Consider the following 17,196-nt stretch of genomic DNA (forward strand, 5'->3'; position numbering starts at 1 on the left):
CGGCTACGTTTGACTATACATTCATATTTGTTTTTTTTAATTGAATATATTTTGCATATAATTTCATTGATTGTTATTTAAATATTTATTTTTGATGGAGGATAAAAGTTTATTGTGTTTAAAGAGGGTAAGTAACTATTTATGTTTTCAATTATTCATTATATTTTATATTGTATTATAATATTTAAAATGAGGAACTATAGCATATAATGGGTTAAAATCATACGTTCCCACGACAACTAAATCTTTGCTCCGGAACGAACCGAGTCATACTCGAAGATAGCTATGTATATTAACCGATTTATAAGCCTCTGAGTATCAGTCCGAAAATGCTTTTGACCGACTTTGGTGACTTCAACTGTCACAACAAAGACAAAACAATAATACAAATAAATGTAATAAATGTTATTGTAAACTTTAACATTTAGTTCATCACTTGATGAGATATGTAAATACAATAAAATGAGCGCTAATAAAGCGGATTTCATAGCTTGAACGAATTTTCAGCGTTACAATTATATAACAAGTGTCACACTAAACAATTCCTTACTACTCGATTCTCACGAAAAAGCAATGTTGAAAAAAAATTCATAAAAATACACAATAATTCTCCACCAATAATTCCTTTATTTTTGCTTGATACACAGAGAACACAAAATTCATCTTCTTAAGTTCTTGTTTTTGAAAGTTTCCCTAGGGTGTAATACAAGTTCAACACTTGCACTTGAAATTAGTGATTAACTTGCTGACATAATTGTTTTTCTTCTTGAAAACGATTAAATAAAACTTGTAGAATTTAAGACAATAATGACTGAAATATAAAAAAGTTTCACTTTTCTCATGCAGCGATAATTTACAGAGTAGTTAAGTTATCATGTGAATAGCTTGTGTGACACATGTCATAAATTTTGTCAGCAATTTATTAAACAGAGATGTACGACTCTAGATAACGATAGAGTAATTTTAACTGGCAAAGTTCAAAAAAGTTTTACCAGCAGGGGGGTTGTATTGAGTCATAAGTCAAGAATACGTCTCTGAGTTTGAAGTATAGCAAATAATTCTTAGTATTTATAATTTTAAAATTTAGAAAAAATTAATTTCACTTTTTTTTTTGTATTCTTACAGATCAATAATTTTGTGACAGACTTTAAGAATTTCAAGAATTACTTTGTCGGTAAGTGTTTTATAAATAATTTTTCAATGTTTATTTTTGCTACTGTTTCTTGTATTTCATTTTTTAATTTTGTGAAAAAAACGCCAAGAAAAATTTCTTACAAATAAAACGACAAGAGTTCAAGTGTTGTTTTTATTGAATTCGCCTACAGGCTTCAACAAAAACATTCGACATCCAGAAATGAATTATATATTTTTAATAACACAAAAAATGTTGTTCATAACACTTGTAATAATAATTTTGTAAAGTCAAAAGAAATAAAACATAAGTAGAAAATCTTTAAAAAGCAAAAATATATACAAAGAAACCAACCAAGCACTTTATAAAAAAAAGCTTAGCTACTTGTTGTTGCCACAGTGTCAATTTAAGGTTGTTGCAAAAGTGGTAGATAAAAGATTCTGAAGAAGTAGCAGCAGTTAAGAAGGTTTTAGTAATAATAAATATTTTTGCCCAGTTGTAACCACTATTAAATAAACACTTTCAAGGTTTCCACTTGAATTTGTCAAGTATTGGCAGTTCCTGTTCATAAACTCATAACCAGACACATTTGAGCAAGAAAAGAGTTCATTTAACATAAACTCCTGTGGTTTTGGGGAGTTGTATTTTAAATATAAATTCTTTAAAACAAAATCATTGTTTAGCCTCAAGTATTTAAAATTTATGTTTTAAAATTAACGAAAAAATTTACTTAAAATTTTGTATTTCAGAATGCTTATTTTTTTCTATAAATGGCGCCAAACTTGACCATTTTTCTTTGTTTCCTTGTTAAAAAAAATTTCTTCTGGTTTTAGTCATTAATCATTTTCATTGTATCCCTTCATTAATTACCACCTTGTTGTTGTCTTATTTGAAACTCCAAGCTTTTTTCTGTCCCAAAAACCCACACGGGCACACTTACCATCAGTTGGTAGTAGCATTTTTTTTATTTCCTGTGTGACATGATTAACGTTTAAATGCCCATTGGTCTTTTTTCTTGTTAATCCTTGTATTTTTATCTATATTGTTTTTGTTTTGGTGTACGTAAAACCCACTCTACGCCTTCTTTTTTTACAAGTATTTTTATTCCTTGTTTATCTGTGTTTTTTTTTAATTTACAATTGCAAATTGAATATTGCCATCGATTAAAATGTATTCATGAATATTCTGCAAATTATTGTATCTGTACATCAATTGTAAAGGCTACTGTTTTTTAACTTGTCCTGTTTTCTTTTTTTATTTATGAATATTGTATATATGTTTCGCGTGGGACCCTCGGGGCGACCTTTTTCTGATAATCACTGGCTTTGTTTATGTTAAAATCATGCAAAATATTCATATATTTATATTGAACATAAATACATAAATTTATTTTTGTATTTGTTCATGTTTTAGTAAAATTTATGGTCGTGAATTGTCAATTGGGTCGCAATAATTTTTAATCAAAAGCTTTCTTATTGTTTAAATTGTTGAAAGGAAATGATATGAATTTGGGGTAAAAGTAGATAACTTAATAATACATGCACATAACTGTCATGTCCTCCTTAGCGTAATTAATTTTTTTAAAGAAACATTTTTTAAATCTTAAAAAAATACAATTTTTTATAGAAAATCAATACAAAAAAATATTTTTCTAAAATTTGCTATAAATTGATAATTAAAAAAATCTATAAAAATTGATTTTTCTATTTTTTTTTTCAAAAAAATTATGAAAAATCTAAAAATTTATATAAAAAATTTTACTACCATTTTTTATTATTGAATTTTCAAAAATTATTTAATAAAATTAAATCTTTTAAAAATGTTAAAAATTTTGTATAAAAAAATAATTCTATTGAACACTTTTTAAAAACAAGGAAATTTTTATTTATATTTAAAAAAATAATAATTTAATCGAAGGTTGTCTATGATAGTGGGAATTTAAAAAAAATGTATAGAAAATTTTATTTTTTTTAAGATTTTCCAAGAAAAACTTGTTAATTAAAAATTTTCTATGGCAAAAGAATTTTTTAATTTGTTAAAAAAGGAATATATTAAGAATATTCTTTAGCAAAATAGATTTTTAGCGAATATTTTCTATAAAAAGTAGAAGTTTTAGGCAATTTGATATAAAAAGAAATTTTGGAAAATTTTCTATGAAAAGAGAATTTTACCAAAGATCTTCTTTGAAAGAAAAATCATTTGATAAATCTATATAAAAACTTAGTTACACCTACAAGTTTTGGAGCAGTTACACCTGAAAGTTTTGCTTTCAAGTTTTGCTTCTGTGACGTAGGCTGCAGGCAATTTTTTGTTTCAAGATGCCATTTTCATTATATTTAGTAATTTTATTCACAATATTTTTAATTTTGAATAATTTTTTTTTTTAAATACAAATAAATACAAAAAATTATTTTTTTAAAGAAGGTGGAAAGAGAAAATGAAAAGCAAGTTTGTTTCAATTTTAAAAGGTGTTGGTGTATTGGTAAAAAAATTAAACTTGAAAGGCAGAACGTCCAAGTTAAAAGAGAACATTTTAAACAAAAATAGAAATTATCTATAATTTTCTTGAAATAAAAGAGAATTTATTAAAAAAAATCTTGAAATAGAGAATTTATTAAAAATTTTATAGTAAAAAAATATTTTTTAATATTCTAGAAAAAGAGAATTTATCGATGATATTCAATAAAGAGATCATTTTCCAAAATTGTTTAATAGAATTTTTGAAAATTAATTCTTGAAAATTCTTTAAGAATAAATTTAATTAATTTAAAATTAGAAAAATTATTTTTTTTTAAATTTGTTATTGAAAAATATATTTTGTCAAAAATATTCGTCAGATTTTTTAATTAAATTGGTTTATAATCCAAATATTTTTTAGAAATTTTTTTTTTCAAATTTTCTATAGAAAAGTAAAAGTTTTCGACAATTCAAAATATATAGAATTTTTTGAAAAAAAGTTTTATCGAAACAGAATTTATCAAAGATTTTGTATAAAAGGAAAATTTTTCATAACTTTCTATTAAAAGATAATTTTTCTAAATTTTTTATGAAAATATAATTATATGGAACATTTTTTTCATTAAAAAAATATTTTTTTTATATATTCTGAAAAAGAGAAATTAGCAAAAATATTCTATACAAAAAGAATTTCTTAAAAATATTTCATAAAAAATAATTTTCCCAAATTATTCTGTAAAGGGAGATATTTTGGAAATTTCATAGAAAAAGAGATTTGTTTTAAATTTCTTAAAAGAATTTATTAACAATTTTCTAGAAAAAGAGAATTAAGTTAAATAATTTTCTAGAAAAGAAAGAAGACATTTTATAAAAGAATAATTTTTCAAAATTGTTTTATAAAAAAGGGCTTTTTAAAGTTGTTATATAAAAAGAGAATTTGTCGAATTTTTTTTTTAATTTTCTAGTAGAAGAGAATTTATCGAACATATTTTAAAAAAGAGAATTTAACTAAAATTTTCTTGAAGAAAGAATTTATTGAAAAATTTTTATAAAATTAATTTTTTTGGTAGATTTTCTTAAAATATAATTTTTGGAGAATTTTTTACTATCAAATTTTTTTCAATATAAATTAGATTATTTTTTCAAAATTTTAAAATTTTTTTATGATAAGAAAATTTTGCGAAATTTTTAGTAGATAAGGAGTGAGATCGAAAAATTCTTAACACACGTTTTTCATTACATTTTTCAACCAATGTATTATTTGATTTTTTTTTTTGATCAAGTTACCTTTGAAAAACATGTCAGTTATTATGTGTAATGTCAATTATATTAATTTTTTTGTTAATCTGATTAAAATGAGTGACCAGAAAAAAGTGAGTACTGAAATTATTAAATATTTTCAACTAAACCCAACTTGGTCTTATAAAAAGTTGGCCAAGCATACAAAGGTCTGCCGTCAAACTGTTTCCAATGTTATTAAACAGTACCGGGAGAACTTGTCAGTTGATAGGAAACCAGGTTCAGGTAGAAGGAATGGTCCACATGATGTTTCTAAAGCCAAAAAAATAGAACGCATTTTCAAAAGAGCTCCCAACACATCCGGTAGGAAAGCACCTCGGTTAGCTCAGTGCTCGGACTATTTGGTACGAAAAGTTAAAGCTAATGCAGGTTTAAAAACATACAAGGCTCAAAAAGTTCCTGACAAGAACGCTGCTAAAAATTTAGAGGCCAAAAACAGAGCACGGAAATTGAAGTCAAGTTTTATAAAAAAATATTCTTGGATGACGAAACGTATGTTCTGGCAGGTTTTTCGCAACTTCCAGGTCAAAAGTTTTATGTTGCTGATGCTCGAGGGAATGTTGAAGAAAAGTTTAGGACCCAAAAGCAGACAAAATTTCCCAGAAAGTTCTTGGTATGGCAAGCAATATGCAGTTGCGGCAAAAGAAGCCAATCATTTGTTACAACGGGCTCTATAAATACCGAAATTTACATCAAGGAATGTTTACAAAAAAGGCTGCTTCCATTCATAAGACTTCATAATGTGTCCACTTATTTTTGGCTGACTTGGCATCCTGTCACTATGGTAAACAAGACCTTGAGTGGTACAAGAACAATAATGTGGTATTTGTACCAAGAGAGGCAAATCCTACAAAGTGCCCGGAGCTAAGGCCAGTGGAGAGATATTGGGCTCTTGTTAAAAGAGAATTGAAGAGTACAAAAAAGGTGTCCAAAAGTGTGGTAGATTTTTAACGGAGATGGACTACATGTTCGAGCAAAGTGACAGAAAGCACTATAAAAACGTTAATGGAAGGGTTTTCGAAAAGGGTTCAAAATTTCATCACTAGTGATTAAAACTATAAAAATATTTTTTTTTGTAAATTGTAATAATAATTTGAATCAAATAAAAAAAATAAAGCTGTAAGTTTAGTGGTTTCTTTTTTATAAACATATATGTATGTTAAGAATTTTTCGATCTCACTCCTTAGATTTAGAAAATTTGTATTTTTAAAGGATTATCACCCACAACCTTTTTACTTGACACAATTTGTTTAAAAAAATATTAATTTAAGCAATTCAAGGCTTGATTTGCTATATTTTTATTTACTTGTTTATTTTTTTCTCATAAGCTAATTTTAGATTTCATTAAAAACTTATTTATATAGAAAACAATTTAAATTTTTATTATAAATTCTATACTTTATTGCTTTGCAATAAATTTTCACAAAATCCCATGAGATTTCTTGTTCTGTAAATGTGTCAATCATTTAATCTGCCTTAAATCGTATAAGTTTTTCTTTTCTATCCATCTTCATTAACTAACGAACTAACAACAACTATGTAAATGTAGACTTTATAGAAATCCAAGAAGTCATTAAATCAATTAAATCATTAAATCCGGAAATGTTATAAAAGTCAAGAAAATTTTATGCAGATTAACAGTACGATGACAGCTACAGTCACAATGTTGTTTGTTGCTGTAGTCAGAATTAAGTATAAACACACTAAGAACAAATCCTCGAAACAAAACTAATAAAATCAACACTTAAAGCTTTAATTCTTAATGTCAAAACACATGCTAATTATCGGTCATCAAACATACACTCGGTAAGACATACCTACCCCAACCGCAGCAGTCAGCATTTTAAGGCCACCACAAATACTCACTTTGTGATACTTCAATATCCTGTAATGTGACTTAAAAACTATGCTGACAGCACAAATCTCTGGGTTCTGGACAAAATGTGAAACAACATCGTAGTATGTTATTGTGTTGTTTCCATCTAACAAAAAATAAGTAAAAGAAACGGCAACTGCAACAATTAAATGTGGCATAAATGTCGTAAACATCACATGAAACGATCTTTGTTTATACGACTTGTAAGTCTTAAGGAAATTTAACAGAAATTAAACAAGCAAATCATCAAATGATACAAGACAGTTCAACGTCATATTAAGATAGAATCAAAGACATTGAGTAGAATTGACGAGTAGAAATGACTTTGGTTGGCAGCAGTAAAAATGCAGCAACCAACATGTTAATGCTTTTTACTAACTAACTAACTGTCTGTCTGTCCTGTCTGACTGACTGACCATCATCTTAGATATTTTTTTACAATGTTTTCTTTAGAATGATGCATAACATTCTCTCAAATTAAACGCACTCATAAATTAATGCCAAAATCATCAACACACTGATTTTACTGATGATTGTTGGCTGTTGAGATTTTTTAATGGTAAAGCAAAAAATATTTTCCACAAGAGCCACCAATTCTTTAGCCCAAATAATCTCACCAGTAAATCGAATGCATGAGAAACTGTATTGTGGAACTGTGAAATACGATTCTTTTCATAACGACTGATGATGTTGTTGAGTAAGACGATAATGATGATTATGATTTTACAACACAGAAATACACTCCCTGTTGTGTAAAATACACCAGCTTTTTTTGAGTGTAATTAAAAAAGAAGTCACTACTATTTAATATATTTGTAGAGCTGCCAAATGATGGAATTTGTTAGTGTAGTTTCGAAAAGAGAATTTTTGAAATATTTTCTGTTTTTAAGCATTTCAATTAATAAATATATAAACCATTTTTAATCAAAATCTTTAAAAAGAGAAACATAAATTTTCTGTAAATAAAAATTTTCCTAAAAAAAATTTTTTTTTACAGATTTTTATCAAAAAGTAGAATTTTTCAAAAATGTTTAACATAAACTAACGAGAATTTAAAAAAAAATGATAAAGATTTCTTAAAGAGAATTTATTTTGGATTTTCAACAAAAATATGGGCCAATTCTTAGAAATGTTGGTAGAGGATTTCACGTCTACTTCAAAGTTATTTATATAGAATTTAAAAGTATTAGTTTTTATAGGTGAATTTTGACCTTCAAGTCATTTTTGAAGGGATTTTGTAGGGGTGCTAGGGTCAAATGAGGCCCGATCATTAAAACATCGGAAATGTCTTTAAAAGTTCTATAAATATAAGTTTTGTCGACTTTTATTTACATAATAGAACATTAAACTTAATTATGAGCCCAAAGACCCTGTTCGGGGGTACGGTTGTTTGGGGGCTAGGCGAAATAATGAACCGATTTTATCCATTTTCAATAGTCCTTGAGCAAAAACAAGAAAGTGTGCCAAATTTCATCCAATTATCTTGAAAATTGCGACCTGTATCTTGCGCACAAGGTTTAAATGGACAGTTAGCCAGACGGACGAACATAGCTTAATTCACTCAGAAAGCTATTCAAAGTCAATTGGTATACATTAAAGTGGATATAGGTGGAATATTTTGTATATTACAAACATCAGCACAAACCCTAAAGTGGTGTATGGTATAAAAAGATAATTTTTTAATAAAATTTTTTGGAAAAAAAAATATAATAATGATTTGTTATGTAAGATTTTAATCCAATTTTAGATAGATTTTAGATTTTTTTAGATTTGTCGATCATAAGAGTATTTTTTATGAATTTGGACAACAATGAGTTTTGAAAAATTAAAATTAAGAATGTAATATTCTCTTTGGAACATTTTATAAAGGTCATACAACTTGAGGCCGATTCTATCACTCACGTTGGAAATATATAAAGTAAAGCTTGACAATTTAGATATGCGAAAAAACTTGAGTTATGTTTTTACTTGGAACCTGATCTTGTCAAAATGTTTTCCTTTTCCTCTTTTGTTATTGAGATTTGCATGGAAAGTTTATACACAGTCAGAGGAAAAAGAAAGGTAATCATATTCCATAGATCTACTTGGAGTTGCAAGCTTTTTAGTGATTTGTAAGAATATATAAGAAAACTGGTGATTGTTTTATTAAAGTCCTTTTGATAAAAAAAGTTGGAGGAGACATTGAATATATTAAAAGAATATAGAAATCTATGAAAGGAATATTCATAATCTTAATTTTTGTACCTGGAGTACGTAAAAACGACGAATGTGTTCCACATTTGTCTTAATCTATTTACGAATTTTACTCTAATGGAAAGCTTTCTTTACCTTTACTATTTAGGGTTAGTGATTTTACCCACCGTTCCATTGTTCCAAGTAACAGTATGTGATTCTCTAGCGCGTATATTCCAAATGGTCATATGGTACTCAGATTGTCAGATATGTTAACATAGGACGGCATATATATTTCTATATAGTTTTCTCTCTTTGCTTCGAAAACTCACAATAGTTTAATTTACAACAATTTACAAAAAAACTGATGTGAAATTTTTATAAAATTTCTTAATATTCACAACTGCGGTAATTTTTTCACGAACAAAAAGGTGTTGTGGGATCGATTGCATCAGAGACTCTGTTGGCTCACCATCATCAGCTCGGTAATTTGGTCAATTCTACCTTGATTTTTATTTTTGTATTATCCGTCCAAATATTTGGTACCGTGAAACCCGCATAAATTATTCATTCACAATAATGAATGAATGAAAAATTATGGTAAAAAGCAAAAATCTTACAGGAAACAAAATAGATCCATTAAAGTTCTGTCATTTAAAGAGTACAATGAACTCTTAACCACAGAAAGTAAAAGTGACACTTTGTTTAAATTTAAAAACTCTATTAGAAAAGCTTCATTCGAAAACCTTTGATTTATGGAATTGAAAAAAAATCTTAAAAAATATCACTTTAGCAACCCTAGTATTCTCAACATTCTATATGGGATATATGTTTGTCTACTCTAACTATCATCACTGTAAACAGTTTTATTATATTTCTTAGTTTTTTTTTTTGTTACTGGCTTTCTTGCTATTATTATGGCGGACTTAATGCATGGGCTGTTAACGTGCTCTCACTTACCGTCTGGCTGCTGTAAAAGAAGCCGTTTCTTATTTTATGATGTGCTCCCGCAGTGAAGAGTTCTACTTTAAAAGAAAATATGATTTCAGAAATTTTATATAATTTTTAAAGAGGTTTTTTTCAACGTTAGCTGCTACAGCAACATTAGCAAAATGACTATGGAGAAAAATACAAAAACAAATCCAAAGCACAGAGCCACGCGTATACTTGCGCACTCCATCGGGAGGAATTTCTTAGTTGATAATGATGCAGAGTGATGCCAACACTACTTATAAGACTTTACTTACTATGCTCTACTCTACCTTGGGATTTTTAATACTCTGATGATATGTTGCAGGTCTTTTGTTGTTGTATTTCATTCATTCAGTTTTTTTTCATGATTTAAGTTGAGTTCTTAAGAAGATTAAATTTAACGCGCCATATTATTATCAATGTCAGTTGGTTTTTACTTTAAATGTTGGTTATTGCACTGCTGCACCAATATGTTGCATTGTTGTAGATTCGTAGCAACAACAGCAGCAATTCTTACACATTCACTGGTCATCAACACTAGGGATTTTTCGGTTTCAAAACTACCCCTTCTTTTCACTTCAACTCAATTTTATCCCTTCGCTTTTAATTCTCTCACTGGGATTTTATCCCAGTTATGATCTCGTCATAACTACAATGTTAAGCTTTAGTGAAAGAAGGTACGCGGATAAGTTTTTATAAAATATTGATTTCATTTTATATTATTTTTCCACAAAATCAGATCAGGGTCGATACAATTTTATATTTTTTGTTATTTCGGATTCAAACGAATGTTGAACATGTGGAAAGGATAGTGAAACTTTGGAACACTTTCTTTACCACTGCTTCTTAAGAATTACGATCAGGAAACTGAGTTTCTTCACCTACCTAACCTATTTCCACTAGATCAAACGTTATAGTTTTATCGCGGTTTGTCTTTGTATACAACTCTTAAACAACTCGTTCCTCTTAACGTTAAGATGCCAAAATACACACCCGATAAGCCAAGTGTTCATTTAAGTGATGCTTTGTAAGTTTTAAATAATTCGTTGTTTTGTTTTTTTTTCTACTTCATCCAATGCTCCTTCGAATTTCTGTTAGTTTTGCAACAAAATCATAATTCCTTTCAGACTCAATTTCTGTTGTTTATTTCAAAATTCTGTTTGCATTTGATATCATTTGAAAAATCACCAATTTTATTGAGTTTAACCACGCTTGCTTGTTGTTTTAAGTTTTAAAGTTTAATGGGTATTTAGGCATGTGTACGGATGCATAATGATGATGATGTGTGGTGGCTGAGGCCAGGACTAACGCACGCATGTATTGTAGTTTTGATTGTACTATATAATACAGAATACATATGTATATATGTAATAAAAATATTTATTTAAAATGTACCGTTTTAATTTCATTAAAATTATCAAATTAAAAACATTGATTTGATCTTTTGTTTGTTTTAAGCACATATAACGCAAAAACACGCCAAATATTTAATTTAACGCAGTTAGCTTGTAATTTTTGTGTAAGAAATTTTAAAATTGTTGGGTGTTTTAGGTGATTTTTTATTAAATATCGAATTGTTTCTTTTTTTTTGTAACGGTTAAACAGTAACCGTTAATGATATGTGTGGAAAATATGTTCATTTTGTTCAAACTTGTAATTCTTTGGATATTTAAATTGAAACAAATACCTGGCGTTTATTTCAAAAGTTCGATAGAACTTTAATTTGTAAAAAATAATAAAATAAGACAAAAAGTTCATTTTTATATTTAAACATCATTATCAACAATCTTTACAAAAAAATATGAAGGTTTACTTTTAAATTTATCTTATTTAATAAAAATAAATTGAACAGAAGCAAACTTTTCAATTTAAATAGTCTTTTGCTTCTCCAGTAAAATTTTTAAAATGGTAGATAAGGCTGTTTGTGTTTTAATAATATATCATGTGCCTCCCCGTTGGATCTTCATAGCGGCCAAGTGCATCCCCAAAATATTACAATAACAGCTTTCTATGGAAAATAAATTTTGATAGAACTTTTTAACAGAACATTAATATGAAATAGAATTTTTTAGAAAATGAAATTTTCATCAGAAAAAAATTTAAAATAAAAATCTAATTTTCAATAGAAAATCGAATTTTTGGTAGAAAATCGATTTTTTGTAAAAAATCTATAAAAAAAGAATCCTATTTTTAAATCGAACTAAAAAAACAACTAAAACAAGTTTTCATTTCGCTATCTGTTTCAACCAAAAATGCGTTCTAAATAAAAGTACTAAACATTTCAAAAACAATTAATATAATTTTTTAGTTTTATTGAATATTTAATTTATTTCTTATTTAATTTAATTAATACATCATCAATTCTGATATTTTCTTACAGGATTTTAATTGTGTTTGGAATTTATTAAAATCATTGAAATATAAGGATTTTATTAAAAAGAAATTTATAGTGAACATTAAATCTAACTTAGGTTCTAACAAGTATACTGTACTAATATTTTTTTTAAGCAGTCCGAATCTGATCGATATCCGAAAAAAAGTGAAAAACAAAAAAAGCTAATGAATCTATATACAAAATTTCATTAATTCTTTTAATTAAATCTTTAACAAACAAATATCGTGCGTTTGCGTTAATGTTTGAAATACCCTAAAATCTTGGTCCTGCACCCTTAAAGTATCACTAAAGTATCAGAATCACTTTGAATCGATTTCGCTATGTCTCTCTGTTGGTCTGTGTTTCTATGTTAAGCTTGCAAAAATATAACGAATAACTTCCAAAAGTATAACATTTATCACCACTTCAAAAGTAGCACTTAGTAATTTTTTTACCTTCTGTGGAAGTAATGTTTATTGACATCCAAGAAGCGAAAATAATCAATTTTTTTAATTTAAAGTATATTTTTTGTACTGAATTTTTTTTAATTAAATTAATTTTATTTTGGAGTTGGATTAATGCGTGTAATTTATTTATGTTAATTTAATTTAAGTTAAATTTATACTACAATTTCACTTCCTAATAAATTCAAAAAATAACATTCAAAATTATTTCCTCAGAATGACTTCAGATGTTGTGAATATGGAATCAAATAAGAAGGACATTCCTACTATGATAAGCCTATGTTAAAATCATAACTTCTTCAAGTCTTTTTCAGTACATGGAGTAAATTCTACTACTTTTTCGCTTCTTTGTAAGTTCTTTTTTTGCTGGGCTTTTGCAAAACTTAGTTTTATTGAAGTTAAAAAACACCGCTGATATTTGTAACGATCGGGCCACTTATAAACACTAATAACACGATAAAAATCTACATCAAAGTTATTTAAAAGGATAAGTCCATTTTTACCCTTACCCCCTCCTTTAGAAAATCCATTTTTTGTTTCAACTATAAGTAAAAATGTTCCGCAATTATAAAATAATCAGCCATGGCCGACTATACATTCTTACTTATTTTAAAAATATGCTGCACGATTATTTTACAGTTTTCATACTAAAATTGTTTTTACTAGAGGAATAACTTCTGTTTAAACGATAACTAAAGATTGTGAAAATGAGGGTTAGTACATTAAAGTTGAACCCCATTTTTACATTAAACTTCAGTAAGATATTTTCATTTTCTTACTTATTTATTATCCTCCTAACAAAAGTTGATTGAACTTTTGCGCAGCAAGTGCATCAGACAAGTGGCGACGCAACCCACTATCAAAACATTAAACTTGTCCGTCATGTGAATAAATAAAGCTTGATGATTCTGTAAAATCAAAGCATTAACAAAGGAAACAAAAGGCAGCAATTTATTTATCAAAAAAACGCCTAATGTTTTAAACTTCTTTGAAAAATTATAACAAAGACTGGCCACAGTAAATAACCATCATTTGTAAAATGAACATGAAGCCACTCAACACTTGACCATATTAATCATCAATAATTGTGCTTTAAAGAAACCACTAAAAATGTTTTATTAAAAAATCCCGAGAAATTAAAAAAAAGAAACGAAAATATTTAACAACTACCTTAATTTTAATATCTCAGCTTTAGAATGAAGAAAAAAAAAACAACCAAAAAAGTTGCTAACAAATAAAAATCTTGTCACCACTTTATTAAAATGATGCCAAACAAACTTGTTAGAGTTGCAACGAGCAACACTGAAACACTTGTTTTAATTATGCCACATTTTCCTACCGTATGTGAATAAATATCAAGCTGATGCCAAAGACTTGTTAAACCCTAAAGCCACAAAAAACATAAACGCACGCAGAAATTCTAAATAAAAGTAAATTTTTAATTTGTTTTCATTTGAGCTTCTGTATGAACTCCATATGTGTAAACTCTTCATAGCAGTCTTCTTGGCAGGCTGACTGACACTGTGACTGGTTGTGAATAAATGAATGAAATGAAAATATGTATGAATGTATGTCTGAATTTTGTAGTAGTAGCAAAAGAAATGCTTAAGCATTTATGTGTAAAAACGTTAACGCATTTTATTGTCAGCAAAACAAAACTAAAATCTTCAACAACAAAAAATGTAACTTTGAAAGTGTATCATCGCCAATTGATGAATGCTTACTAACCACGCAATCTAACAAGAATATTGGATGCAGCATCACCATATAACGTAGTGATTTTCCTGCCTTGTCGAGCAACTACAAATTCACCAAATAAAAACTGTTTGTACATTCTGACGCCTATTAAATGCCACGTGATCTTTGTTTAACAACAGCCACAACATACAACAGGAAAACAACAAGTTGTGAAAACATTTCAATATTCTGCAGCACCACATAAAGCTTTATTTGTGGTTGATTATTCAAGTTCTTTGGAAATCATTGGACAAAATTAAACTATATTTGCGTTTATGCTGTTGCACTTTGCACAACAATTGCAATTCCACGCACATTTTATAAAATCTTACTGCATATGGAAAAAAGTGGGCTAAATGAGGCACGTACGTACCTTATGACAGAAGTAAGAGTAGGGAGTATTTTATTAAACCACAAAATCAGAGTCGTTTTTATTTTTTTATTCTTTAGGTCCAATATGATCTAAGTCTAATCACCAGTATTCAATTAAGCTAATTTTGGTTACCCTGTTCTAAAGTAAAGTGTATTCCAGATAGAGTCATCTTTGTGGATCAAAACTAATAGTACGCGGAAGTAGCAAATTCTCCTCCCAAACACTTTAATTTTGATCTGGCAGAAGCACCATGACGCCAAAGATATTTGACTGTAGTGTCAATTAGGTTGGATTGTAGAGTATGGAATAAGTAAACCTTCTGGTTCGAAGGACCATTTTTAATTCCTACCATAAAAACCCAAATATATAATCCAGGGTCCTGAGATGAATTTCTGTTTTGAATTTGTCTGATAGATGTCTTTATAGTTTTGGATTTTGGGCAATTACACACCTACACAAAGCAAAATACAACCCTGATCAGCGCCGACGAGTCAAAAGTTGAAAATTGCTGAATTTTTTGAAGCAGACTAGTTGCAAACTACAGTGTGAAATTTGTTAAATGAGAAGACACTATCTTTTGACAAAAACCTTTAACGTATTGCCGAGTACAACGCGTGAACCTCCACCTTCAGATCAGTAAGTGAAGAGTGATGAATATTACATTTAGGACAAGTAACGCTTGATTAAATACGCTTCTAATAATTTGCATATAATTTTTTAGAAATTGAAAATTATATTTAAAATTTTTAATAACTCTTTACTCTCTCCAAGTAACGATTTCATTTGAATTATTTTAAAACCAAATTGGTTGGTCTTTCCAGACTAAAAGTGTAAGACAACATACAAAAGATCATGTATGTTTATGTCTGTCTTTCATTAAGATTTTTATTTACCCAAAATTGAGAGACGAAAACAAGTAAAAAAGTATAAGAACTTGAACAATTTAAAAAAGTTTCGTGTTTAAATACAATTAAGTAACAATGCTGATGGTCAATCGCTGTACTTTTGGTAGGTTTTACGTATTTGTTTTTTTTTCCACCCAGATTTGATTGCACTGTGACTTGAATCAACTACTACATGGTTTACCTTTTACTCTATGTCATCTCTTCTCATCCTTATTTCATTTGCAGTAAGAAATTCAATTGTACTGCATGATTTTTAATGATTAAAATTCGTTTACAAACACAAATCGAAGAATCGTTTTCTCTGTGCTTGATTTTATTACAATTTTATTCTTTTGAAATAATTAGTTCAAAGTTAAATATTACAACAACTTATCACAGCAGTTGGTATGGACAGAGATGGAAGCGGGGTGATAGAATAACAAATTAATAAACTACAACTGAGTGTGTTTTGGTATTTGTGGTGAGAAAACATCGATGCAATTTTTAATTGTCACACGCCTACGTTTTTTTTAAGAAGTGCAAAGGAAACATAAGCTTTTCAGGTTTTCTTAATAATAAACGTTTAAAAGAATGAAATCTTTTTAGTTTGTAAAAGAAAATTGCTTCATAAATATAAATTAACTCTTTTTAAACTTAATTTCTTTAAAGAAATTAAGGTTTAATTTCTTTTACATGTTGTCAGAGTTGCATTTTTTAAAATTTTTTATAGACGTGGCTTGAAATGCTATATTATGTTTATTAATTCTCTGTAAAATATTGAAATTAATGCAAAACATTAATTTTAAATACAGTTCCTTTTCAAAAGAATATAATTTTTAAATCTTCTAATTTAATTTAATTTATTTCACTCACTGTTTTTCATTTTTTTCTTTAACTTTTCTTTAGAATATTATTGAAATTTAAAATTTACGACGCCTTTTTGTCTACTTTGGAAACACTTGATGACACGCTCTATACCTAAATTTCTTGCAAAATTCTTGGGAAATTTTCACAGCAAAAAACTCGTTTTATTTATTGTCAATTCATAAGCAATACAATTTCATTTTAAATTCATAAGCAATACAATTTCATTTTAAAATTGATTTTCTTTTGTCGTTTAGACTAAATGGAAAACGTATATCGAGCATAACAAATTTATTAGACATACCCATTGTTTTCTTGATTTTGTTTGCTCATTGTTTAATTCATGCCATTGTGTACTGGTCACTTTAATTGAATTTCTATGATTCGTTTGTGTCATTATCACTTTTGTTAAGTGTTTTTCATTGTTTTTCCATTTTTGCTTTTATTATTATAAATTCTTATTGTTTCTACTAACAGAAAAAGTGTTCAGTCAAGGTTCCGCTAATTGTTTTTAAATTCTAACGAATAAAAAATAGTTTTTGGAAAAAATTTTCCAGATGTGCATTGCAAATTTTGTTCTAAGGTGTCAATG

The 17,196-nt window shown here is 27.7% G+C and overlaps 1 long non-coding RNA gene across 1 annotated transcript in view; it reads left to right on the plus strand.

Annotated features, from left to right (window-relative positions):
• LOC124418878 overlaps positions 1-17,196 on the plus strand; it is a 668,817-nt gene that overhangs the window by 91,470 nt on the left and 560,151 nt on the right. The window contains exon 2 of the long non-coding RNA XR_006940276.1: positions 1,126-1,174. This is a non-coding gene — a long non-coding RNA (uncharacterized LOC124418878). The remainder of the gene's footprint in view (positions 1-1,125; positions 1,175-17,196) is intronic.

This window comes from Lucilia cuprina, chromosome 3 (assembly GCF_022045245.1).
Source record: "Lucilia cuprina isolate Lc7/37 chromosome 3, ASM2204524v1, whole genome shotgun sequence".
Taxonomy (NCBI): domain Eukaryota; kingdom Metazoa; phylum Arthropoda; class Insecta; order Diptera; family Calliphoridae; genus Lucilia; species Lucilia cuprina.